Here is a 25,332-nt window from a genome sequence, read left to right as displayed (position 1 = left end):
TGAAAACAATAATAAGATTTATCTGCAGTTTGACTTTAAAGGAGAACTATGAGATGAGTGATTTCCACTCACCTCATAGTTCTAGCCGACCTGTGACAATGAGCGAACAGATACCGGCGTTCGCTCACCTCTCGATACTGTCACGGCTCTCTGCCGTGACAGGGGAGGGGCTGGATTCCCCCCTCCCCGCTCCAATCCTCCAGCGCTGACTGGCGGAACGGACGGGGGAGGGGGCGGGTACAGCTGGCTCTGCCTCTAGATAGGCAGAGCCAGCTGTCACTCACGCAGTTGGGCGGATCTCGACATCGATGTCGGGATCCGCTCCGGCTGCGGCGGCTCAGAGCTGTAGCTCGCGGTATACTGAGCCTAGGGTGACGGAGGACGCTAGTTTGTGTCCTCCCGTTACCCTAAGGAGAACTATGGGGAAAAGCCCTGACCCCATAGTTCTCCTTTAAAGGTAAAGTAGGTGGACTTACCAGCTTGATTGATTTGACTTGTTTCCCAGAGCTGCTCAGCACTGAATGACGTCCATGTTTTCTGCCGGTAAACATACAGCGGTATTCCGATGGTTAACAGTGTTTGTGTTCTGATATAGGCTAAGTCGCCGCTTTTCCTGGCTGGACATAAAATGGTTTGGTAATATTTAAGAGGAAAAATGTGCATGGCTTATAAATAAGATTTATTTATTGTGATTCAAACCAACACGAAACATGTGGACATAATTTTGTGTCTAAACGGAGAGTGCCAGCGGCAAGCTTGTGTCGAGTGGAAAGATGCCCAAGAGCTCTGATTGGCAGGTGTTATTTATCGCCATCAGGATAACCTGTCTGTCTCAAGGCTGGTGGTTAGATAAAGCAATTTACACTTCCTCCACAGTCCCAGTCAAGTCACTGTGAATTAGCATGGCCCTCCCTGACTTAGAAGAGCGCTTGTAGAATGCTTTCTTAAAGGGATCCTGTCATGTGACAAAGATATACTATCAGGTCTATTCACTAAAGGGCGAAGCGTTTGGAGAAGGGAACAATCTAGGCCAAAATAGCAGATTGGAAAAAATTCTCCAATTCAGCTCACTTTCCAGTTCAGCGATGTTGTCTTAGAATATTCACTACTCCGGCCTTCTCCAAACTCTTCACCCTTTAGTGAATAGATCTGTATATATCCAAAAGTTTGTGAACACCTGACCATCACACCTACACACATCCAAACTGTACATATCCAAAAGTATGTGGACACGCCTACAACCTATTAAGTTAGGGTGTTTCCAGTGAAGTGTTCTGTTAATGCTACAGCATACAAAGACATTTTACACAATTGCCCTTCCAAACCTGTGACAACATTTAGGTGAAGGTCCTTTTGTGTTCCAGCATGAGTGTGCCCCTGTGCACAAAGCCAGCTACATAAAGTCATGGTTTGACCCTTTTGCTGTTGAGGAAACCAAGTGAAGACCTCAACCCAACTGAACACCTTTGGAATTAATTGGAATGTCGAATGTGAGCCAGGTCTTCTCATCCATCCTCAGTACCTGACCTCATAGATGCTTTTTTTTTGTCAGAATGGGCACAAATTTCCACAGACACCTCCCAAAATCTTGTGGAAAGCCTTCCCAGAAAATTGAAGGCTGTTATAGCCACAAAGGGGTATCATCTCCATATTAGAGCTCATGGGGTTCTGATTTAGAACATTTCAACAGATATCGCACAGACATGGTCCACCGTTGCCACCATGAGGAAAGCCGACCTGAGAATGCTTGTAGACAGGAAAGAAACACGACAGTTGCTTACACAGTTCTTTAACAACTAATGTCATGGATTGCAAAAGTCAACTTCTCCAATATTTTGTGTTGGGTGTTAAGGTAAGTTGAATGACCTGCTGCCTGTACAGACGCTAGCGCATAATTCATCTTGCCAGCAACTACCCAAAATCGAAATAGGGTTTTGTATAGAGCTGACCTTTAATTTTGTGTTTAGCCTGGAGTTCTCCCTTTATACCTCCCAACTGGATTCACAGGGGATTCAGATCCTTGAGAGGCACATGTTAAATTTCTCTAGTGCGGTGAGGTTTACCACCCGTTCTGGGAATTTTTCGCTTGGTTGCTTCCTGTACTTTTTGGATTAAACACCACATTTGCCGAGAAAAAAGGTTTTGTATATATTGACACAAAGCCCTGGGATAGCTCAGACAACTTCTGTGTACTCAGTGACTCTACCATATCCGCGATGAGACCTGAGATGGCATCTCTGCTAATCAACAAGACAGAGGACGGCCAGATGTCTACCAATCCTGTGTTCTAGGGATAATTTAGCATGTCTATTGATAGCCTAAGTAAAACGTGTGTTCTGGATTTGACGTTTAAGCCCTGCTCACTGCCTGCTACTGACTGCATCTCAGCAAAGCTATGTGCTGATCAGGAGGTACAATGGATAGTTCCTGGTCTTTTTGATGATGTAACATAAGTCAACTTTTGACTTCCCAGCTCCGGTTGCATTGCAAAGATCTGTTTGTGTTTAGGTCACATGTGAAATAAAAAGCCAGGGAGAAATATCTCTCTAGTCTGCGGCTGCCCCTAAAGACCCTATCTAACCCTAAGCAGGTTCTCTTGTAAAAATAACCTCCAGCCAGTGATACCTTCCCTATGTTTTAACTGAGCTCTATTCCTCTATAGATTCCAGTCCCTTTGTAAGCTTTATGTCCTTGCTGGTACAAGTTTAACTTTTTGCTCCTCCCCTGCATGTGACAAATGTTCAAACCTGACACCCCAGCATCAAGGTGTCACCAGGACAGGAAGCGAGGGAACACCTTCCCAGAGTACTTGAAGAGATCAATAAAAGTGACAGAAGCTTTTTTCCTTCCCATATTATTTCTATATAGTGTATTTAATATGATCATAATGGAAGAAGTCTGGGAAGAAAGAAGTTTGGGTCTTTAGATTTGAGATGACAGTTGCCCGGCCCAGACAATTTTGGCACAGTAGGACAACCATCTCTTGCTATCGTGATTGATTAATTGGGAAGGTTAGAATACTTGTTCTGATCACTATTGCTCTACAAGCACCTCTCATTCGCTGTCCCTCTCTTTACCATTAAACAGAGTGTTCCTGTTTATGGACCTCTCACCTTTTCCATCATGTCTGACCGCCTTCCTAGTTATATGGATGGTCATTGACTGACTATACTTGGTTGTAGACATCACAGGATGGTCAAACATACAGCCATGAGCTGATGATCCGGAGATGCCTTTAGGTCCAACTTTAGGCAAAGTTAGAAATTAATCGGGTTACCTGATCATTCATGGTAATGCTTTGTGTCAGGAGAAGAGAAAGGGGCATGCAGGCACTCTTTCCAGGTTTTCATCATCTCAATTTTACAAATCCCAAAAATAGGGAGATTTTTCCTCACTTCAGGCTAGTAGGTGGATCCATGCATATCATTCCTCTTGGCTAACCTTATGTCCATAACTGCTAGTTTGTAACACAGTCACTACCTATTATCATAAACCCATTTATTTGACAATGGCTTCTATAGGTCAGTGCTTGGGGAAATAGGAGACGGTGTAACCTGACAGCTTAGAGCTTTGTAGTGGTTGAGTGAAGGACTTTTCGGCTCCTTTAAGCCTACCTCGCCATAACCTGTCAGGTTATACTGTCTCGATGCTCCCTAAGCCCTGCTACCATAGAAGGCATTATTTCCATGCCCTGCACTGATGATGGCCAATGAGCTTGAAAACAGCTATATGGAAATAAAAATAAATGGCCTTATAATGGTAGTCTATACTATAAACCAGCACTTAGGGATGTGCAGTTGACCAAAGCGCAAAAAGGAATGATTTTCATGGCTTCAGCCACTAGCCTGAATTAAGGAAGGCCACACACAACAAAAGGAACCTTAAAGAAGGTCTAACCCTTCTCTACCCTATCCAGAACTAAAAGAACATTTGGGCTAAATCTACTAAATGTCTCTCCTCTTAATGTCTGCTGTTATGTCATATAAATATGAAGAAGTCACTCGCACTCCAGCTCAAGTTCAGTCAATATTTTATTGACCTCTGTGTTGTCACAGCATGGCGATGTTTCGGAACCCGTTTGGTCCCATAATCAGGCAAACAAAGAGTGTAAAATATTGATTGAACTTGAGTGCGAGTGACTTCTTCATATTTATACTGATTTGCGGAGGCATCCGTGGTCGCTTGGCACCCACACGATACTTGAGGGTATTATCCGGTCAGGTGTGCGATGGGTTTCTTTTGATTATTGATCTGCTATGTCTCCCTGAAGATTTTGGTAAATTTGAAAGCTTACATGTTCAGCTGGTGAGTAAAAGGTATTTGTGTTTAAATGCAACTTTGCCCCAAAAAGTTGAAAGTTCCCTCCAATAGAAGGATCTAAACACTTATCTTTGCAACAGGCTGTAATGGTTCCCGGGGACGTCGCCGTTCCGAGTCGCGGACTCGAGGGGAGGCTCCGCCCCCGGGCCGCCGACGTCAGACGGGACCGGCCCCTTCCGCGTCATAAGCAGCAACCTCGCAATTGTCTGGCATTCCAGCAATCCGATGCGGACGCCAGACGAGTGCCGGTCAGCATACAGCCACCACCTGCTACTTCGCTCCCTGAGTTAGGGAAGGAGGATCCTCAGTAGAATGTTGCCACTCTCGTGTTTGCCCTCGCAGGGGTCTCTGCGCTAGCGTGCCCGAAGACAAACAACCAAGACCTACTCTGGACAGCTAACAGCAAGTAGAGTCCCAATGGGCTGCTGTCCATTGGGACTCTATGTGATTCATATGTGGAAGTTACTATACGGGCACACTGAAGCTTAACTCATATGTGGTGAAGATATTATATTGGCACACTAAAGCTAAACTCATATGTGGTGAAGATACTATACCGGTACACTAAAGTGTTACTCATATGTGGAAATTACTATACTGGCACACGGAAGCTTAACTCGTATGTGGTGAAGATATTATACTGGGACACTAAAGCACTGGTCATATGTGAAGTAACATATGTACACTCTATGGGAGTATTGATGTGTGATCTTAACATAGGTATTCCTCATTTATCCAAATCGTTGACCTTGAGTAATCCCGTTTAATTCATATCACTCATCCTATCTAATCACACTAAAGGTAGCTAGATTAGTGAGGTTGGAAGATAGACCGATGATGCACTGAGGTTGTTTGGCAAATTAACCCTTGCCATCACGTACTCCTGGGCCTGAGCACGTGACTGTTAACATGTCTCCGCAGCTGAGTTCCATCTTCCTATACAGTAGAATATCACACAGGCAGCCCTAACTCTGGTGTCATCAAGCACTACAGAATCCAACACACCTGAAAGTTTCCTGGCCCTTGCTGCCCCTCCTTTCTGTATCCTTTGGTAACATAAGACTGGCAGATGGAACCACAGTGCACGGTAGGGATCAAAGGCATGTGCCACTCCAGAAATGTAGAATTCTGAGGACCATGCCAGAAGGCATAACCCTTAAACATAACAGAGTTTGGAGTTATCACCCACCAAAAAGATAAGTATTTGGAAGCTTCTACTGCTGGAAGCTTCTACTGCTTCTACAGAGTCAGGTTCAAGTTAACCACTGCCCGACCTGCCATAGCAAGATCTTTTGCCTGTCCTCCGTATTTCCAAAAAAGCCACACGTTGAATAGACAAATCTGTAAACAGATAGGCCTATAAATCCGGATGTGGAAAATGCTACGTCTCAGAGGTTCTTAAAACACGGCTATGGGCTGCGGGGGCAACATTTCGTTTCAATTAAACTTGTCTACAAAGTTGTTTTATGTGTTTGGCCTGCTATTATTATTCTTCTAAAATAAGAACCAGTTCCAGGTTCGGCTTTATGCATTTCTTACTCTCACAAAGCTGTCCAAACGCCTCAAGCTTTGCTGCTTAAGAGCTGAAAATCATCGTGCTGCTCCCATCCAAAGACGCCTTGAAAATCTAGGAGTGATATATAGCCGCTGTCGTCTGCAGGCTACGGCTGTCACGTGACATCTACGTCTTTTTTTTTTACTCAGGCTACCAAAAATACCAACCTGGCTGTTTTCTGTGGTTCTTTGGTGTATTATTTTTTTGTATGCATGTGTTTCTGAACAGAAATTTCTACTGTTGCCAGATGGTAGGGAATAGTCAGTTTCAAGTCGTCTTTTCCAGCTGTGCTGGGGTTTTCAGCCTACTTGTTCCTTGTTGCTTTAAAAAGCCTCGGATGTTGAAACAGAAAAACAGTTTCTGTCCTCAAATATTATTATTTCCACCAAGTTTGCCAAACCCATAACAGCTGAGGTCTGAGCTTGCTGGAGTCATTCCCTTCTCATAGACTAACTCCGCTGTAGAAGTTTTCATTCGCATCTCTCCACCTTTTTAACCACTTCGTAATGTGCTGCAGCAAATCCGCGTCATGCAAAAACATTCGGGAAGGTTACATAAGACATTGTTTTTTTGGAGCGTGTGTCGTTGGAAGTATGTAACTCTTGTCATGTGATTACCAAACAACCATTTAAGGCCTCGGCTGGTGACAGTTGAAGCACAGTCATTAGCTAAATGTGAATTTAATTCTCATGCCTATGACAAAGTCACCCTAATAGTTGGCTCTGCCACCTGTTTATCTTAACCTTTAACCTAACACTGTTAAGGTATATGTAAATCCAAAACTTTGTTTTTATTATTTTGGGTAGAGTTGAGGTCAAACAAATTTTTTTTTTTTTTGCCATCTGTGTCTAATTCGGGACATTTCTTATCCTGTAGGCACAACAGGAAGGTAGAGGGTTTTCTCTCTAAAGTTAAGGAAATCCCCAATGAATGTTAATAGTGAATTTCCTGCACTTTTTGCCCCGCCCCCCCTTCCCTTCCCTGACAACTTCTATCCATAGCTCTGGTCCCGAGTAATGTACTGACCGATATGACAGCTCTTCTGCTACCTGTCCCTGATGTAGGTATACTATATATTAAGATTTGTGCAGTAGGGAGGTTGACAAGGGGCCCCATTATCTGTAGTTACACCCCTTCTATGTTTATTTGACATCTATTTGTCCTGGTGTCCACTGTCACAGAGAGAGAAAGTGTGAGGAAATATTCCAAAGGGTTCACCTGTTCTGGTCTGACATGGAATTTCCGTTCCTCTCCATCTCTGGACAGGAAATCTCCCTAACAGCAAAAAAATAAACCAAAGAGTTTTGACCATTCCTAAACCAAAACTGGAAAAAAATATTGCCTATATATACACTTCACTCAAAATTTTATTTTAGTTTTTGGATAGGGGAGTGGTGAAAGGTTGGAACTCTTGTAGGATTTTATTGCTATCTAAGGCTCCCTTAATAAGATTTAACCTTATTTGCTGTCATCAGCAATGCAAATTTAAGGAGGGTTCTAGCCTTCCCGTAATTTGTATCACTAGAGGGATCACCAGCAGGAGGAAGGAGGTCCTGATTCCTCTATATAGATCTTTATTATCACTAGAGGGATCTCCAGCAGGAGGAAGGAGGTCCTGATTCCTCTATATAGATCTTTAGATATCACTGGAGCGATCACCAGCAGAATACTGTGTGCAGTTCTGGAGACCTCAGGAAAGAAGGGATAGGAGGGACATGTTTGACACCTTAGGTTAAGGAGGGAAGTGTTTTTAATGTGGCGCTAAGAACACAGGGACATAACCTCAAACTAGAAGGTAAAATGTTCACTACTAACCTTGGAAAGTATTATTTTACTGACAGAGTAGTTGTTTGGAACATACTTCCAGCAGAGTCAGTCAACAGTGTCAAGTCTAGCATGCTTGGGATAAACATAGCTCTATACTCAGTCAAAATGGTTAAAAATAATAAAAACGAAATATAAGAAGCAGGCTCAATGGACCGCTTGGTATTGTTCTACCATCACCACTTCTATGGTTCTGTTTTTTCACCTGCATCTTTCAAGACAAAGGTCTGAACAGACCCTTAGTGACAGCAGTGGAGGAATGAAAGACATTACTAAAACAATTCATGTTTCTGTTATTATTTGGTTCTTATTGTCAGGAGGAGTGGAGATGGAGTAGGTATAGAATACGCTAAGTGTGTCAATGGGGGAGAGACAGCTGGATTCTGGGATTGCTCTTAAAATAAGTAATTGTGATATCCAGTCAGGACAAGCACCCCAGAGGAGCAGGGCAATTAGTGACAATGGCATCCCTTCATCATAATGACATAGATTTGGGATTTTGCTAATTAACAGGTAATTAACCAATCGCCATTGATCTCTGCATACAGTACAGCTCAGCCTCGGTGAAGGAAATCACATGTTTTATAGGACAACCATAGGTTTCATGTTATCTCTTCATTTTGCTTTGCAAAGGGATATGTAAGATTACATTGGTATTAGGCCCCGTGACAGATGACGTGAACTGTTTGAAACATATGGAAATTCCCTGATGCATTTGAGGTGATAATTGTATATTCTCCTCTCAGGATCGTATAGCAGGTCTGGTATCTCTTTGGTGACAATTTTTTTAAAGGGTCAACTGTTCCATAAATAGTATATCATTTTTAGGTGGGGGTGGTAGACTTTGTTACACCCTGGCTTCCTATGTTACTTTGGGGCTTATGTCTTGATATCTCATTGAAATAGTTCCTGGCTTTATTTCTGCCCATCTTGAAGTCCACATTAAGGTTTTGGCACTCTTTCTGTTGCCTTATCCTCAATAGAAAATACATTGAAGTGTAGCTGCGTGCAAAATAACAAAGTATGCTCCACAAAGTGCCAGTAGTAGAATCTTATTGCATACAACATATGCCTACAACTATTTTTGCAATTCAGGTTGAGTCCAGCCGCATTTTAAATCATATAATGTACGAGTCCTAATGAAGGGGGGTTATATTAACCCCCAATAAGGGTTGGCTTTCTTTCACTTTGAAATCTGTGACCGTTGTTGTAGTGCTCTTACTGCTTCTTGTATAGTTGGACGTTTTAGTGGGGGTCCGGTATGTATGAGTAGCCTCACAGAAGCAAGTCAGCTTGACTAATGACTCTCTAACATTAAATACCAATAATAGAAGATCTGGCGCCTCTCTTTGTATGTAATTCAATGATAGTGAGAGACTAAATAAAATATGTCACTTTATATTGTTTTCCTTTAAGACTCCAACAGGGAAATTGAAACCCCCGTGGTAATGACTGCTAGTTGGTTTAACTCTTTCAACATGAACCAAAAACTGAAAGAGAACCTGTGCTTTGCCCATGCGGGGAAAAGTAAACAGGTTCACTTTATTACCTCCAGCCCCCAGCAGCAAATTCTTACCTTATTGTGCTCCCCATACTGCCCAAGTCAGATTGCCAGTCAGAGCTTACACATGGCTGTCTGTCCCCAGTGATGTATCTATGTTTTTGGCTGCCCTAGGCAAGCCAAGCTTCGGCCGCCCCCGGCACCTCACCTAACCCTAGCGATTACTTGATTACTTTCCGTCACTTCATCACTTCAGGATGGGAGCCGGACAGCGCAGCCGACGGATGGGATTGTGACTCAGAGAACGAAAAGCAGCCGGTGGCCACTTAATCGATCTTACTGCTTCCTGGGTCACAGCGGCTCTGGTACCCGGAAAGGAAAGCAGTAAGATCGATTAAGTGGCCGCCGGCTGCTTTTCGTTTTCTGAGTCACGATCCCATCCGTCGGCTGCGCTGTTCGGCTCCATCCGTCCTCCCGCCCTCTTCACCAGCAGGCAAGCCGCCCTCTACTCCTACACACAGGCGGGCTCCGGGTCTCGCCCCTCCTCTTCACAACATAGGCGTTTGACTACGGCGTTTGAACGAGGCGTTTGACTACGGCCGCCCCCCAGCAAGGTGCCGCCCTAGGCAAACGCCTAGTTTGCCTCGCGGTAAATTCGCCCATGTCTGTCCCCCCATCCTCGCGTGACAGTGGTAGGTCAGTAGCGTCAGTGAATCACCTGCACTCCATACAGCGTTATAACCATGAGAAATAGCCAATGGTGCTCAAAGTGACGACTCGGATGACGCCGTGCCACAGTCCAATCAATGATAGAAGTCACCAGCACTCACTTGTAATGTGCAAGAAGCATAAGCACTTTTATTGATCCGTCACATGCGTCATAGAGCCAACATTTCAGGGTCGCGCAGAGTCCCTTTCTCAGGGCGACATTGTGACAAGTTGGCTCTATGACACATGTGACACATCAATAAAAGTGCTTATGCTTCTTGCAGGGCAAAGCAGCTGGAAGGGACCCTGCGCAGCCCTGAAAACGTTGGCTCTATGACACACGTGGCACATCAATAAAAGTGCTTATGCTTTTTGCACATTACAAGTGAGTGCTGGCGACTTCTATCATTGATTGGACAGTGGTGGGTCACTCACCAATGCTTAGAAGTAAGAATTATACCCACCACTCTTGGAGGTGTAGCAGATTGGTGGTGTTGAGAAGAAGAGGTAAATACTTGCTACTGGAGGGCCGTGTTTTAAAGCAAACCTGCTGCTTTGCCCTGCTTAGGAAAAGCATCGGTCAGCTTGTCATATCAGTTTTGGGTGGTCTGACTCTCTACGCATCATTGTTTGTAATCATATTCTCAAAAAAAGTGTTGTGTACGTTATCTCGGTGATGTTATTGTGCACAATAAGAGATTTGGGAGGATTCCTTCCTTTTAATCGTCACGATATAAAATAATGAAAGCTTCATCAGGTAGAATGGAGACTCCTTGTTATTGACGGTGAGATCTGTGAGCTGAGCTGCTTCCACTCTATTCTAATCTTGACGACCACCCTGTGGAAACTCACAAAGCCATAAAGACCTGCAGGAGGTGCAGTACCCACTCCGTCAAAAAAAAAAAAATGTTGGCTGGTGTTCCTCTTTAATGGGATTATCTGGCACTCACAGACTAGATAACCTGGTGTGAACCGGCGCGAGGTTAGTTTCTTTTAAACATTTTTCGATGGCAAGTCCCTCCCAAGCTCCCGAAACAACATTTGACATTGAAGCTTTCACCCCCATCAAACCAAAGATCAGCCTTTCCATTCTAATCGCTCATTGTCCTGCCTTGCCCCTCATCGTTTTATTGTCTTGTGTCCTAGAACATCAAAATAATTTGTTCAGAACAAACAACAACAGTGCCTGTGAATTAGGGACAGTTGGTGCTCTGTTCTAATTAGAACCAATTAACTGCATAAAACAAAAATCTATTCCAGAGCTAAAAAAGAACAAAATTCCCTTTTTCATTCAGCCTGCTTACCGCCACGCTTCTGGTGCTGCGCCTCTATGCTATACCAGGAGTGGCGACGGCATGGTTTATCTGCAGTGATATAAGTGCTACATGGAGTGTGCTCACTTCTATTCCTTTGATGTATACTTTCTTTAGAGCAATTCTTGGCCTGTGCTTTTCATTTACAGGATTTAAGCTGGAAAGGATGATACATTTTTATTATGTTTGGTAAGCCATCTTTTAAAGTGGACTCTACGGGACAGGAAACCGCAGTTCATTCCTTTTATCCAAGGATTTGGGATGCTTTGCGGATCTTTGGTCTTTGTCTGTTACCTGATCTGTCCCTTGAGTTCCTAGATTCCACTCAAGGCGACTAATTACTGGTCTTTCACTACTGCAAACAATAAAAGGTTTGTGTTTTTATTTATTAGTGGCTCTCTAAAAACATGGAATGATACTCCATATGGCCTGAGATGACAGGATCCTAATGCAGGATGAACTTAATCTGCTCTCAAGACAGTCAACGCACAACTGACATGGCTGGTTAGATCAGATGCCATTAAAGCCCAACTAGAACTAAAACTTTGTATTTAGGTTTAGATAAAGTTGGGAAAGGGTTCCTTTCCCGTAGACACCGCAGTAAGTGAAAGGAAATATCTCCAAAGTGATGGATATCCTCTCTTCAGGGGTGGACAAATGTATATGAAATTCAGAAGCCAGTCTGTCCAATCCAGGAGCCAGCAGGATATTTCTTTTGGAGCCAGATCCATTCACGACGACTGAAGAAAACCTCAAAAGTTACATTTGTCCAGCCCTGCCCTGCCAAGCTTAGACAGTTGACAGCCCCACAAATGTCCCCATTAGAAGATGTCCTCCATATTCCTGTTCTGGTAACACCTGTAATATTTTGGATTTCCAATCACTTTCAGGGCTTGTTCACACCAAGCGCGTTCCAGGAGCAGAGCAGTTACAAACCGGATCAAAACTGTGTCCAATGTATTCCAATGGTATTTTGGGCTCTGGTTCACACCGCAGCGTTCAGTTCCAGAGCATGTAAAAAAAACTGCAGCAAGTCCTACTTTTCCTGCTCTGGAACACATGGAAATACATCAAAAACGCATGCAAACGCCCTGGAACGCACTGAAAGCCCATTTTAAACTAAAAAGAAAACCCGGCCCGGAACGCATTAAAAACGCGGCAAAAATTGCAGTATAACACACTGCACTGCGTGAAACTCATGCAGATCTGGTCTGCATTTGGTGTGAACAAGCCCCAAGTCCCAGGGAAAGGAGACACAGCAATAAAAGTTTGATAGGGTTGCAAACCGTTCCCTACTCTGCTACAAAAAAGTTTGCTTTTGATACACTTTATTTCTTCTACACTTTATTCAAAACAAAAGCGAAAAGTTAAAGGAGAACTATGAGGTGAGTGCTTCTCGCTCACCTCATAGTTCTAGCTGACCTGTGACAATGAGACTGTCACAGGTCGGCTCAGTAGATCGGGAGGCGAGCGAACACATACCCGGGTTCCCTCACCTCTCGATCCTGTCACGTCTCCCCGCCGTGACAGGGGAGGGGCTGGATTCCCCCCTCCCCGCTCCGATCTGCCAGCGCTGACTGGCGGAACGGACGGGGGAGGGGGCAGGTACAGCTGGCTCTGCCTCTAGATAGGCAGAGCCAGCTGTCACTCACGCAGCTGGGCGGATCTCGACATCGATGTCGGGATCCGCTCCGGCTGCGGCGTCTCAGTATACTGCGAGCTGTAGCTCGCGGTATACTGAGCCTAGGGTAACGGGAGGACGCTAGTTTGTGTCCTTCCGTTACCCTAAGGAGAACTATGGGGAAAAGCCTTAACCCCATAGTTCTCCTTTAAGCTTTAACCAACCAGTATGTTTTTGGTTGGTGGGAGAAAACTGGAGAGGATAGCATATGAACCACAAACTCCATGCAAATTGTTGAAATGGAATCCAGGACCCAGACCTTTGAATGCAAGAGTGCTCATCACTCCCCACCACGTTCCTGCCCTTCACAGAATTGGACAATATTTATACTACATCCTGTCCCAGCTAAAGTTTTGTTTTCAATGTTATGAAATGACAGTACGCCACCCTGGCAGTATGCGACACCGGTCTGATAGCAGGATTCATTCCCCGTACCTGGAAATGGCTGGCTATTATTAGCCCTTCTTTTAGTAGGGGTTTGTGTAAGACATTTGATGTTCTGTTCCTTAACAGAGACATGATTCATGCTACTTGTAGTAACACTGAGAACCTCTGAGCCAGACAGAAACCTAACTCAGACAAAGGTCTGTGAAATCAATGCCGTCTGTATAGAAAGCCTCTTGACACCGCACTTTGGCTGTTCGGCGTTCCGGTGAGGAGACGATGCACAGGTTGGGAAACCATGAGGACTCCTGGCCCCCCGGGCACTGGCTGCGAAGTGACATTATCTTTGGCGCGCCGGTGGGAGAGGAATCTTGATATCCCAGCTTGTTTTATCTGCTGCATTAATCACTGTGCTTTCAACAGATTCAAGTCATGTGATAAAGTCATGTAAACCCTAACTGAATAAAGTTTGATTTGTTAAAAGCACTATGTATCAATAAATAATTGCCGGTATTTCCAAATAAAAGACAGTTTTCCACTTCATGATTACATGTAGTTCAGTGATGATTGTATGGTAGACAATGGACCATTACCTTCAAACCGAGTGCTCGCTGCATTCCCCAAGTCCACACCTCAGGATGTAAAACCACACTGAGTGAAAAAGAATTCTTTATCATCCTGGATGAGAATAATGGATGCTGACAGGTCCCTCTTTTGTATAAATGTCTCTATTTATCGATCAATGGGACATCACTGTGAAAGCATCTAAAGGAGACACTGGAATATCGTGATCTATCAGTGAGCTTTTGGGATATCAATTAACAGCCATCTTATTGTGGTGAGTGTGCACTCTTGAGGGGGTGACTACGTGGCACAAACACAATCTCTGGAGAGATCATCAAGCACTTTTGGGACTTGATATTATTTCACATTTTGGATATACATTAAAGGAGAACTATGAGGGGGGGTGCTTTTCACTCCCCTCATAGTTCTAGCCGACCTGTGACAATGAGACTGTCACGAGTCGGCTCAGTAGATCGCGAGGTGAGCGAACACATACCGGCGTTCGCTCACCTCTCGATCCTGTCACGGCTCTCTGCCGTGACAGGGGAGGGGCTGGATTCCCCCCTCCCCGCTCCAACCCGCCAGCACTGACTGGCGGAACGGAAGGGGGAGGGGGCGGGTACAGCTGGCTCTGCCTCTAGATAGGCAGAGCCAGCTGTCAGTCACGCAGCTGGGCGGATCCCGGCACAATTGTCGGGATCCGCTTCAGCTGCGGCGTCTCAGTATACCGCGAGCTGTAGCTCGCGGTATACTGAGCCTAGGGTGACGGGAGGACGCTAGTTTGTGTCCTCCCGTTACCCTAAGGAGAACTATGGGGAAAAGCCTTAACCCCATAGTTCTCCTTTAATAGTTTCACCTATGGATTATGGACTGATCACTTTGGATATGATATAAACAAGTGGAATTATAAGGCTTATGTTTAAAGGCACATATATTTATAAGATAATCAATTCACTTTCTATGTAGATATGTATGATTATACCAACTTTTTGCACATGTTAATCTTTGCACAGGCATATTTTGCACGTAATGTGCTTTTTTGCATTTTTTTTGCACATTTTTCATTTAGTGACTATTAGGTTTTAATGTATATAATATATATACAATATTGACTGTTATTTACTAACCAATCACCTTTAGAATAGATCCATCTAATTAGCTGCCTATTGGGCCCCTAGCGCTGTACATTTATTTATATTGATAACTGGACCAGGTTGTCTATAGTGCAGCAGCTTCCTATCGATAGTCTGTTGAGGAATATTCCAAAGCGCAGAATTTTAACAACCTTTTAGACAATGGACCATGCCTAAGTATTGAAATGGTCACTTGTAGTCTCCATTGGAAGTGTGTGTGACGGGGGACAACTCAAAGTGGCAAATTCAAGAAGGGTTTTTCAAATGAGATCCAAATGTTAAAGTTTATGTGATATTTTAGTGATTGGCTTTTACATCTACTTTAAAAGTCAAATAAACCCAAACAGCAGAAACACGTACCTGGGAGGTCTTTCATCTGCCAAAACATTTGGAATGTGTATTTTGTCCTCACCACATTCTGTGCTATTTGGCCTCAAAGCAAAATAAGAGGCAACACGTTAGGTTCTGCAGTTCTATACGCTGCTACTTACTAAGAATGCATGCTGCCCCCCGACTCCTGAGAACGCATGAAATAACAGAGCTTCCTATTTCCTCATTCTTCTGTAGGGCTCTGCTATTTTATAATGTTATGCGCACTCAAAAGCTGATAGACAGCTTGTCTTGTCACTTCAACAGCTAGATAAACCAGATGTTTATATCTAAAACAGAGACTCCCATATTGAGATCTCCATATTGGAATTCCCACAAGAATGGTGCTTTTCTGCCTTCCTCTGCCCTAATCACAGCTATGACTAAGGCCGAGTAAGGCAGAAGCGTGTCAGCTGTTGTTTTTTGTATAGATGCATGAGGAATAAAGTTTAATTTTATTTGGAAGATCATTGTGTGCTGGTTCTACAGTTTTTGAGACTATCACACCAGAGGAGGGAGGGTCATGCGTGCTCCGAATGTGGATGATGAGAATGCATGACAGGGGTGAGCTGTGCGCTTTGTGTTTCTAGTCCACAAATTGATGGTGCCAGTATTCTACAATGGATTTCTTATAATAAATGTCAAGTCAAGATCCAGGTAGGAAAGGGATGTAGGCCAGATAGAGGAGGATGTGTGGGATGATATCCTGACCAATTTCCACCTTTGCAAACATGGCCATCTCCAAGCTCACCCCCGGGATGGACTACAATCTCATGTTTAGTTTACTAATTTGTATTGAGATTGTAGTCTATCCTGGGAGTGAGCTTGGAGCGGAGACTACTTTACAACACACACAGGAACCATGGGGAACAAAAGTAGCCCCCCCCCTTCAGAAGGAAGGACAGTGTCAGCACCTACTCAGAGATGATTTGAGGATCTACAGCCGAGTGATACACAAATAAGATACATTTTTGTTAATAGTTAAGGTTCTTGAATGCGTTTTTAAGATTTTACTCCTGAGTATAGTGTCACTTTAAGCCCCTCTAGTACCAACAGAACACCTATAAATATGTAGTCCCAGTATAATTAATATGTCTCCTATGCTTATGATACAATGAGCTATTTAAAGGAGAACTATGAAGGGGGGGGGTGCTTTTCGCTCACCTCATAGTTCTAGCCGACCTGTGACAATGAGACTGTCACAGGTCGGCTCAGTAGATCGGGAGGTGAGCGAACACATACCGGCGTTCGCTAACCCCTGATCCTGTCACAGCTCTCCTCGCTCCGATCCGCCAGCGCTGACTGGCGGAGCGGGTGGGTACAGCTGGCTCTGCCTCTAGATAGGAAGAGCCAGCTGTCACTCACGCAGCTGGGCGGATCCAGACATAATTGTCGGGATCCGCTTCAGCTGCGGCGTCTCAGTGCTCGCGGTAATAGATATACTGTGGCGTCTCGGTATATAGTGAGCTGCAGCTCGCGGTATACTGAGCCTAGGGTGACGGGAGGACGCTAGTTTGTGTCCTCCCGTTACCCTAAGGAGAACTATGGGGAAAAGCCTTAACCCCATAGTTCTCCTTTAATTCTGTATATTGTGATGTTTTTCTGCTTGTATATCTGCCCTCAGTTGTCTGTTTCTCATTTGTATAACTGCAATATTCTTTGCACTGATGTGGATGTGTGACGTGGAGATGTTAAATGCTGAATAATTCAATAAATAATTATAGACTGTAGTTGTAAGTGAAGCCTTCATTATAAAGGGAGCAAATAACCTAACAACTATGAGAAAGCTCATCACTGGCCTAACTCCAGGCAAAGGTTTGGATTTTGTAGCTTTGGACTTAGTGAAGTGGTCAAAACTCATAGCCCCATTGGTGAGATTTCGGAGGTGTGGTTGTCACTGGGACAGGGCAGGAAGGCACAGACAGCAATAAAAAAACATTGTCAGAGGTTGTAAGCCTTTCCCACTCTACTAAAAATGTGTGTGTCCCCATTAAAAAAGATATTCCAGCACTTCCTGTCTTGACAGGAAGTGAGGGGAGATCTCCTCGGCAGGGAACTTGGACAGCAATAAAAAAAAAAAATTGGCAAATGCTCTAACTCTTCCCCATTCTGTTAAGAAAATGCAAAGTTCTGGTTAATTTTAAACTGTTTAAAAAAAAACCTGTCTTAAGAGAAAAATGGGGACTTCCATTCCTGGCCTCTTTCTGAAAATGCGAACTGTCTGGCTGTCTCTGAACTCTGCACTTTCTTTGTTCACTGATCTGAAACGAGGCTGCAAATCAGAAGTCTTTATTTGCTTCATTGTCTCAAGCCAGTGACTTAAAGTATTGAAGGATGAGACTCAGCATGACAGCCCAGCAACCAGCATTTCCAGAAAGAGGCGTCAGCAACGCCGGCCTCCATTTTCCCTGTGCCAGGTTTCCTTTAATAACGTGGTTCTTATTTGTCAGTTTATTGGAGGAGTTGGCATGCAGTTTAATTATGATCTCACGCTCTCCTACTTCAGGGACACGGTGAGTATTTTCAGAGGACGTGTCCGGAACCTGATCATTAATCCTTTCCTCCTTTTTTTTTTTTCTCTTTCCAGCCTATATGCTGCCTCTCTTCCTCCCATTCCCAAATGATCATCTGCACTAAGCCGGAGACGAGGAGCGAGATACCTGAGGAGTGACGCCATTTTGTAACTACTGTAAGTGTGCACCACGTGCGATTCTTACCTCCCACTTGCCACCACATTATAATGATGATTGGTTGTGTCTGGTAGCCATATTGAATCGTTGGTCCAACCAAAAGGGATATTTGAGCATTGGGATATTGTTTTGGGTGTTTCCGCTTCTCCTGTTGTGTTTTTCATAATATCATTTCAATGAATAGATTAGTGAGAATGGGGCCACCATGTAATGGCCCCAACGGATGTGTAGACCTGGAAACTCAAGCAGAAGGCTTCCACCAATATGGTCGCAGCGATAGGAGAACCTTTGGGTGATTTTGATTCTCTACCAGCCACCACAAATGTAAATGTCTCATCTGGGTGGCATGAACTTTCCATTGCAATAGGATTTTATTGGAGTCTGAAATATATTATATTACCCGTCCACATTTTATAGGTTACAATCACCCCATCAACACAGACTGATGTTAAGATCAATATACTTTGAGGGCATGCTTCTTTGTGGATACAGGCCTGGAGTTATAGTAGCAGTTGTACTCTTTTGAATTAGTGTTGATGGGCTTTGTGCTTTAGTTGATGGGCAAATTTAGTTTTCTTGTGCTTCCGCTGGCAATTGAGATCAGTTTTAGACACTTCTTAAGAGTATATTGACTGCAGTTGACTTCCTTCTGATCTGCAGTTGGCCTCCTTCCAAGCTGCTTTTGCATTCCCATTGACTATGGGGAGAAGGGTAGTTCTGACACAAACAAAAGCCCATTGACCCTGGCCTTTATTTAATGCCATGAGTATGCCTGTTCAACTTAACCCAAGACATTTCTGTGCTTTGGCTCATCCATATGGTTCTAACCTCCGCTCTACTTAGGATTTATTCAGCTCAGCCTATGTTGGCTCATAATCAATATATGAATGGAGAGTAACCTGAACTTTTAACCAGTTTAAACCAGTCTGTTGGGCTCTTGAATCAGTTTTGTTCAATTTGAATTGTTCATCTTGGTGAAAATGTAGATATATTATTCTTTTCATTGCCAGGATGACCCGTTCCTACACAGCCCTCAGTTATACATTCTTCTGTAATGGCAAACTTTACTGCATCGGTCTTGACGCTCCTTGACTTTGGGTGACAGTGCAGCAACGTCGCCCCATTTACAGATTGTCATTCCCCTGCTCTATATGTCCTTTGACGAGTGGCCCGCTATTGCACTGTCAAGAGGCATAAATGAGGGGCTGTGCGAAATATTCTCTAAGACGGAAGCGCATTGTAATATAGTTTTGTAATGAAGGTCTGGATACTTTTGTCTACAAGGTCTATAGAAAGCTATGTAAGCGTTCTATAAACAGCCCTGTACAGTAGTAGACAGCATACTTAGCTGAATCCACAGCTTGCCACGATTTTTACATTCCACAAATGAAATATTCTTGTGGAAGGCGAGTCATTTTCCACCGCCCGGCTTCCTGATTGGTTGGGAAGCATTCTCCATGCTGTTTGGCCGCATCAATACTGATTGGCCAGGATGCCGGCTTCCCAGCTAATCAACATGGAGCTGGCTTCCCTTGCCTGTCAGGGAGGCAGGTCATTACCCACCGCCCGACTTTCTGATTGGCGTGGGAAGCCGGCACCATGCTGATTGGCTGGGAAGTACTCGCCCAAACACTCGGTATCGGCACCAATACCAGATACTAGTATCGGTATCGGTGCATCCGTAGTTTCTATGAAGTGGGCCTGGGGAGTGAGGTTGCAGTGAAGAGGACAAAAGTAAGCTTAAAAGCCCCCTACTACAACACTTTGAAGTGCTTCATGTTTCAGTGACCGCAGACCTTGAAGTAAAGTGCGAGCTCACATCTAACAGCAGCCTTCCTTTTTCTTGTATTGTTTCTACCAGAAGTCCTTGAGAAATGAAAACCCCCCCCCCCCCCTTTCCCGTATGTGATAAACATCACTTACATTCGCATAATCAGTAATGTATGGACTAATTAGATTTTTCCTCGCATTCCCTTATCTTTGCAGTGTCTGCTCTCAGAACTATATCTAAATTGGTTCCACAATGCCTCGTCTTTTATCTGTGCCCCGGTTAGGCCGTATGGTGCATAAAGCGGCTTCCTGCTCACCATCTACCTGGGTCAGATCTCTCCTTCCTGTCTGCTCGGGAAACGTAAAGTCCACATTCACTCTGTCGATGGTTTTCATTGACATTTTCTCAGTTTTTTTAGTAATTACTTGTCTGTCTCTAATTTCTGGATTCTTCATTTTGTCCTGCTGGCCCCCGCCTGCTCCTTCTTATTTTACTAATCACTGGGGCTGTACATGCATGAAGCCACAAGGGGCTACCTTACAAAATTCCCTCTGGAATCATTCAAACTTGATTGTAACGGCAAGTCATGCGGTGTATTATTATCGTTATTACAGGTATTTATATAGCGCCGACAATTTGAGCAGTGCGTTACATAGTGCACAATGACATCAGTCTCTGCCCTGAAGGAGCTTTCAATCTAAGGTCCCTATCTCACATGAATTGGCCAATTTAGACATGAGCCTATTAAACTGCCAGTGCACAGCTTAGAGCATCCACAGGAGTTAAAAAGCACATGCAGGGAAGTCTAAAGGATGTTTAGGGATTACCTTTAAATAGGAAGTCAGACTTTCCCCAAATGAGGACACACAATCACACTAACTTACCCTTGCAGTGGGACTACCCCCGCACTGCAAGGGTTAAGTCCTTGCTTTGTATAGGGGGCTCAAATAAAACAGATATACTCACCTAAACCTCAGTCTCACTGGCTCCCTCTTGGCTGTTAGGCCAGTTCCTTCAGCCTCTTCTCCCCTGGGCTCTGGCAGTCTAAAGACCGCTGGCGTCATCATGTCTTTTGCAGGTCCATTGACCTTTTATTTTCTTGGACTTTTTCTTTAAAAACCAAATCCAGGTTTCATATGCCCCTGCCCCTGATTTTGTCATTTTGTCCCGGATTACTGTGAGCCCAGGCTGCCATGATGACTCTCCCCTAGAGGGTGTGTCCATGACGGCCTGGACTCACAGGAAGTGGTTATGGATAAGGATGCACCGATATCGCTATTTCGGTATCGAGTACCGATATTTTTTTCCCAGGACTCACCGATACCGAGTAACGGTAGTCCCATTCAGGAAGCCAGGTGGCATGTAATGACTCTCCACCTGGCTTCCTGATTAGCCCGGAAGCCGGGCTGTGTGTAAAGACTCGCCACCCGGCTTCCCTATTAGCAGGGAAGACGTCCCCATGCTTCTCGTCACTAGGTGACAAGAAGCATGGAGCCGGCTTCCTGATTGGCCCGGGAAGCAGGCTCCATGCTCCCATGTCATGAGGCTTCCAGATTGGCTGGGAAGCCGGCTCCATGGTCCCTTGTCACAATGACGCGCTGCCCGGCTTCCTGATACCGGAAGTATCAGGCTAGGCATCTGAGCATTTGGGTGAGTACTCACCCAAATACTTGGCAATTGGCACCGATACCGATACTAGTATCAGTGCATGCCTAGTTATGGATGACAATAAATGTCATGCAACCCAGGAGAGGAGCAGTGCTGGATCGCAGAGTAATCAGACTGCTGGGAACAGTTTTGGGAGTAGGTGGGCGATGGATTTTTCATTGTAAAAATGTCAATAATAATAATGGACTTTAACCCTTCACACACTAAAAAAAAAGTTTGGACTTACTAGTTTTACTTGTGCACCTGAGCATAGGGGACCTGGGTTCCCGAGATTACGGGAGGACACCATCATTTGTATTGTTCTGCGCTTGCTTAAGCTTCCTCCTACCACCAAAAAATACTAATCTATTGTCAACTAAGTTTAGTATGCGCGTGTAAGAGAAACGTTCGATCGTGTGCTCCTTTGAGGGCAGGCGCTGGTGGGTATGGCCCCGTGTTCCCTGTAAAGGCACTTCAGATCAGCGCTTTACAAACTGAGTAGAATAAATACATTATACAAATTCTTTCCTTTACATCCTCAGCCTCAGGAAATTCGCTGCTCAGCAACAACTGGAAGCCCCCGACACCAAACAGCGACCCATCTGAATGTGTTTGATTTGATTACGACGGCCTCGCACAGCCGATATGCCGTCCTCTCCCCGCGCGGCATGCTACGAGAATAAAAGATTTTTATTTGAATGACAAATATCTCCGTAAAAGAGAGGCCAGAGCTGTTCCAAAACAAAGGAAATCCACAGCGCGCCCTGGGTAATAGGAATATATTATTCAGGGGTAAGCTCGTCTGCCTGTCTGCTGGGTATTCCCTGTATAGAAGCCAATCTATAGGATGAGATTCACAGCCGTGTCCCCAGAATCGTATTAAGCAAATAGATTCAGCCCAGCGAAAGGTCAGGGTGATTGTCAGGTGCACGCGGCGCAGTCGGCTTATCAGCTGCGCCCCGCCATTGATTGAAATAGATTGGGCAAGGCTGGGCTGCTGGGAAACAAATCCACATAGACCTGGGACTTCCGTAGCCGATGGGAACCCCCTGGGGACAAGCTGTCCATGTCAGAGAAATGCGTCGGTGCGCTGCTGCTGAATCCTGAGGCACTGTCGCTGCACACACAAGTACGGATTTCAGTGACATCCTAAAGGCCAGGTGCCCATGAAACTGGTAGTTTGGTTGAGGGTGCGCATGGTGCACTGGCATTAATGGCATTTCCAGCCAACACTTATTTTTTTAATAAGTCAAATAAGAAAGAGTGGGGAGGAATGAGAACAATAGTCGGGTTTGTATTTTGGTTTGGAAGATTCAACCTCACTTTTTGTCATATTTGTCAGGGTTCCACAAGTACAGGAAGTGATGAGAGGCATCCCTCTAATGGGGACATAGAGTGCAAGAAAAGCACCTTTGACTTTCCCAGTGGACTTTTCACTATCTTCACTTGTCTGCATGAATAAATTCCTGATATGTCAAAATGTAGGGCAAAGGTCCAACTTTTATTATTAAAAGGCCATCCTAGGGCGCCAGTCAGTAACTTTGCCTAGGCTGGGATGATGTCATCAGTCTGTTGCAGGCAGGAGGAAGCATTTGATCAATCTCCTCTCCCCCAGTGATCAGTCTGCTGCAGGCAGGAGGAAGCATGTCATCAATCTCCTCTCCCCCAGTGATCAGACTGCTGCATGCAGGAGGAAGCATGTCATCAATCTCCTCTCCCCCAGTGATCAGTCTGCTGCAGGCAGGAGGCAGCATTTCATCAATTTCCTCTCCCCCAGGGATTAGATGCAACATTGTAACTTTGTTAAGGGGCTACAGCAGGGGACGATATGTGTCAGTTTTGTGAATACAGCGGGAAAACTGCACAGACACCAGGATTTACATGATTGTGCCATCTCTGAGCTGGCATTTCAGTCCAGGAAAGTAGATAGATGGTGACCCTGGAGAGCAGATGAAGGCATTTTCAGGGGGAGTAATGTGATCACTGTGAGAGGTAATAAATAACTGGGAGTGATATACTCACACATTACTAATCATGCATTTGCCGAACATGATTTGGAGACCTTAGGGGCCGGGGCAAAATTTCTCGACCCCCTCATGGGGTCTTAATGAAGTTGTTGCTCTCTCTCGTAGCAGACTCCCCGATTATATACCCTCCCCATTGTACTGGGGAGGGTACACTGAGAGGTGGTCCTATTCTGTTCCCTTTTGGCTGAGAGGTGGGCTCACACTGTTATGCTTTGACTGAGAGGTGGCCATATGTTGCTCTCATTTCCCTAATAAAACGATTTCCCTTGCCATCCTATCCGGGAGAGTGTCACAAGTACAGGAAGTCACAAAGAATCTCCCATGGGAACAGTTAATAAAAACCCTTAAGGGTCTAACCCCTCTCCACTCTAAACAAAACCAAATAAAAATGTTGTCAGGAGTATGCTCTGCTCTTCAGCTGACCAGTTGTCAGGTATAGTCCTCTCCTGGGTCAAAAATAAATGTGCTTGTAGAGAGTCCTGATCCAACTGCCCCAAGGGTAAGGTCTTGCAAGAGCCCGGTAGAGCACTATGTTAAGTTGTAGTCTTGGAGAAACTTTCTATGTAGAAGGGGAAAGGTACGGAGTGGAAGTGGATGCCAGTGAACATTAGTGCACACCTGCAAGAAATGTTCTACATAAAAAGGGGCTGGTGGTAGAGGGAGGCACCTAGGTAGGCTTACAGGATAGAATGAGCTCTATGTGGACACCACTAGTGTGATGATGTTCCCTAGTGTTCCATAAAGCAATGGAAGGCAAGACAATGCCTCTGAGTCTGCAGAATTTCAGACTCTTAAATTATTATCACATTTCTTATACTTTGCAGCCATATAGCAGAGTGCCATCCTTGTGTTTTGTTTCTGTGGAACTCTACTTTAACATACACTATATTGCCAAAAGTATTGGGACGCCTTTACACACACATGAAGTTTAATGGCATCCCAGTCTTAGTCCGTAGTGTTCAGTATTGGGTTGGCTCAGGCCTTTGCCGCTATAATAGATTCAACTCTTCTGGGAAGGCGTCTACAAGGTTTAGGAGTGTGTCTATGGGAATGTTGGGCCATTTGTGAGGTCAGGTACTGATGTTGGATGAGAAGGCCGGGCTCGCAGTCTCTGCTCTAATTCATCCCAAAGGTGTTCTATTGGGTTGACGTCAGGACTCTGTTCGGCCAGTCAAGTTCCTCCACCCCAAACTCCCCCATCCATGTCTTTATGGACCTTGCTTTGTGCACCAGTGTGCAGTCATGTTGGAACAGGAAGGGGCCATCCCCAAACTATTCCCACAAAGTTGGGAGCATGAAATTGTCCAAAATGTCTTGGTGTGCTGATGCCTTAAGAGTTCCCTTCACTGGAACTAAGGAGCCAAGCCCAACCCCTGAAAAACAACCCCACACCATAATCCCCCCTCCACCAAACTTTACACTTGGCACAATGCAGTCAGGCAAGTATCGTTCTCATGGCAACCGTCAAACCCAGACACGTCCATCGGATTGCCAGACAGAGAAGTGTGATTGGTCACTCCAGAGAACACGTCTCCACTTCTCTAGAGTCCAGTGGCGGCGTGCTTTACACCACGGCATCCCACGCTTTGCATTGCACTTGGTGATGTAAGGCTTGGATGCAGCTGCTCGGCCATGGAAACCCATTCCGTGACTTTTGTATGAGGACAATATTTGTTTAGTCTGGAATTCAACTTTAAAGTTCAGGCCCTACTTCCTGTTCTATCTGATACTGGTCTAATAGGCAGGAAGTGGGGAGATTTTTGCTGTCTTCTTGTACTGTCCAACAGACAGGAAGTGAGGAGAATCTCCCGAATTCATGTTGATCCATCAAAAAAAAGTTTACAG

General features: G+C 44.7%; 1 protein-coding gene across 1 annotated transcript in view; it reads left to right on the top strand.

Moving 5' to 3' along the window:
- The window catches only part of ZBTB20 (zinc finger and BTB domain containing 20), a gene marked incomplete at its 3' end in the record, with an annotated part of 528,739 nt that overhangs the window by 497,176 nt on the left and 6,231 nt on the right, over window positions 1-25,332 (top strand). Inside the window, exon 5 of the mRNA XM_018564788.1 lies at window positions 17,940-18,041. The remainder of the gene's footprint in view (window positions 1-17,939; window positions 18,042-25,332) is intronic.

Source organism: Nanorana parkeri, unplaced genomic scaffold (genome assembly GCF_000935625.1).
Source record: "Nanorana parkeri isolate BGI_ZX_2015 unplaced genomic scaffold, ASM93562v1 scaffold781, whole genome shotgun sequence".
NCBI classification, from domain to species: Eukaryota; Metazoa; Chordata; class Amphibia; order Anura; family Dicroglossidae; genus Nanorana; species Nanorana parkeri.
This window is presented reverse-complemented; position numbering and strand designations above follow the sequence as displayed.